At 29.4% G+C, this 3,102-nt stretch overlaps 1 pseudogene; it reads right to left on the reverse strand.

The window, feature by feature from the left end:
• Positions 1-1,211: 1,211 nt before the first annotated feature.
• LOC112592750 lies at positions 1,212-2,155 on the reverse strand (annotated as a pseudogene).
• Positions 2,156-3,102: the final 947 nt, after the last annotated feature.

The raw sequence follows: 3,102 nt of genomic DNA on the forward strand, positions 1-3,102 counted from the left end.
TTAACTGCACAAAAATTTGTCGACAAGTATCCATGGTATAACATGCCAACATCTGTTCACAAAATATTAATTCATGGAACTCAAATAATTGAGGCACTGTCAATATTACCAATTGGTCAATTTTCGGAAGAGTCACAAGAAGCTAGAAATAAGGATATAAAAAAATATAGAGAAGGATTTTCAAGAAAATGATCTAGAATTAAAAATTTAGAGGATGTTTTTAATAGACTTTTAGTAAGTTCCGATCCATTAATTTCCAGTCTAAGGCAACTACCTCAAAAAAAAATTAAACATATTCACCCAGAAGTATTGGAAATGATTTTGCCTCCAGACATCAACATAAAAACCATAAAAACAAAAGGAACAGAGTCAGATATTAGTAGTGAAAATGAAGTTTCCACGTCGTCGAGTGAATAAATTCAACAGAAACGTGACTTAAAATTTAATTTTTATGATATCTGTAAAATAATATTATTCTATTAAAATAACATGATATAAATAATTAAATAAAGTTCAGAAAATTGATTTTTAATTAATATTTATATTTTGGCCAGGTTTTTATGAAAATATCCCACTGTGCGACGGCTTGTTGACTCTAAAGCGTCGCACTGAGAAGTGACTTTTCTTCAAGCCGGTGGCTTCGGCATCACCAAAAATATGCTATTTGAAATTAGTAGCCAATGACCCTATATCACCTGTGATAGGGCAATATTTGGACGTAATCTTTACGGCTTTTTTATTTCCGTAAGATATGTGATTGTGAAGACCGTTGACCTACTAATCCGTCATAACTATCGGGCCGGCGGTCATCAAAACCCAGGGGCGGACTGGGGCAACATTTCGGCCCGGGAAATCTATATTTTGACCGGCCCTTGCCATTTCTCGTCATCACAAAGTATAAAAATTCAAATATACCGTTTTATTCAATGAGAAATGCATCCTCTTCACTTTTCTCAAAAAACAACTTGAAATTCGCAATATTTTTAGTACATTAAATATTATTATTATCTGAAGATCTGAAGTCTATACTTTAATAGACTAAAAAATATAATATATTTCTTATTTATAATTACCTATATTACTAAATTAATATTAACATTAGGTATAATAACACATATTGTAATACTAATGTGTAAGAATTGTAAGATATTGTAATAAATTAAATATTCTTTACTTTTTTATATCTATATTTTAACATTTAATTAAACATTTTAATAGGTTAGTTTAGATCTTAATAATTTACTGTGATCTTTAACAATATCAATAATGTCATCGTTATCAATTTCGAGTAAAATATGTTTTTTCTATACTCATCAGCATAAATGCCTCCAATTTTGATTCCGTTAAAGTGTTTCTCAGTCGTGATTTAATGTACTTCAGAATTGAGAATGATCTTTCACATGCTACCTAAAAAATAAAACTTAAATTGTTATTGTATTTATATTACTACATATTATTAATAAATTACGTTTGTATTAAAAATAATTAATTCATTAGTGTTACCTGAGTACATGGTAATGTAAGAAGATATTTGTAGGCTAAAGCAAGGTTTGAGTATGCGTTACTATATAAATTATACTTGAGTAAAACATTGTAGCAACAAACTGAACAATTCATACATGATTTACACATTTTGGAACTTGCAATCTTTTCTTCATTACTGTCAACATCATCATTGTTATCATCATCAGTATCTTGTATGTCTTCATTAACTATATATTCGTCAGGTAAAGACTTTTTTAAATATTTCCAATTGCCTGCAAAACTTATAAGTTCATTTCTTAACTTTTCAATTGTTATACAATTATCAAAATATTTTAACACTTTACACAACTCCACTAATGCATTAGAAGGCAATTTTTCATTTGATATGTCTCCAAAATTATTTGGCGAAAAACATGATAGATCTGTATATAGCATTTTATTAGAGGAAAACTTTTTTTTCCATACTTGAAATTGTGTTATCTAATATAACATTGTAAACCTGAACTTCAAACTTTTTTCTCAGCATTTAGAATAGGTGTATCTGAAGATTTTTCATCGTACATTTTTTTCTTATACCGATTTCTTACTTCAAGAAACTTTATTTCAATGAATACATCCAAGTCACAATCATCAAATTTACTATTCAATTGTTCAATAAAATTATCAGTTCGTTTTTTTCACACTTTGCATATTTCTTTGTAATTTTTTTCAATTGCTCTAGAGAGCCATCAACCAATTCTTGAGACTTTATTAAATCTATACCTTTTGTTTGTAAATACCTGGAGAGAGGACCAACAATTTCAAAAATATGCACATAAACAAATGCCGTTAATATAGTTTGATATTCTAAAAAATGATCCTTTCAGAGTTTTTGCTTTTACACGAACTTCAGGTGTAAAAGAATCTAATGTTTGTATAGTGTCTAAAGCTAAAATCATCTCTACAAACAAATGTCCCTGATCTACAAAAAATATGATGTAAAGCTTTCTCTTTAGACCACCAACGAGTATTTCCAACAGTCACAAGTCTTCTTAAATCTTTCTCACCAATTGTTTTTTTTCCATACATTCATTCTCTTGTACGATTCTTTAAAAAAAACCGCAACATCATTTAATAAAACAAATAAAGAGGCAGCTTGAAGTGGTGATTTTGTTGCTTCAATAATAACTAAATTCAAAATATGACTATAACACCATACATGAATTTGACCGGGTGAAGACTTTGAAAGCCAGGATGAAAAGCCATTAAATCTCCCTTGCATTGGCTGCTCCATCTGTGGCATTTCCAATGCATTTTTTTTACATCCAGTCCATTGCTGTTCAGTACATCTTGCAGCATTTCATGAAAACTTTTTCCTGTCGATTCTTTCATTGTTACAATAGAAATTAGTTTTTCATTTACTCCTTTTGGATTCACATATCTTAATATTACAGAACACTGATCTTGAACAGACACATCCTGTGTAGTATCCAGCTGCACAGAATACATTTCAGCTTCTTGTATTTGAGAAGAAATTGACCTTTTTTATAAGAACACTTATAGCATCAATAATCAAATTAACCGTTGTTTTTGAAATGAACGTTATAGATGAACCTCTTCCTTTTACTTTTGTAGACT

The sequence above is a fragment of the Melanaphis sacchari genome, unplaced genomic scaffold, assembly GCF_002803265.2.
Source record: "Melanaphis sacchari strain LSU unplaced genomic scaffold, SCAv2.0 Contig1904_pilon_pilon, whole genome shotgun sequence".
NCBI classification, from domain to species: domain Eukaryota; kingdom Metazoa; phylum Arthropoda; class Insecta; order Hemiptera; family Aphididae; genus Melanaphis; species Melanaphis sacchari.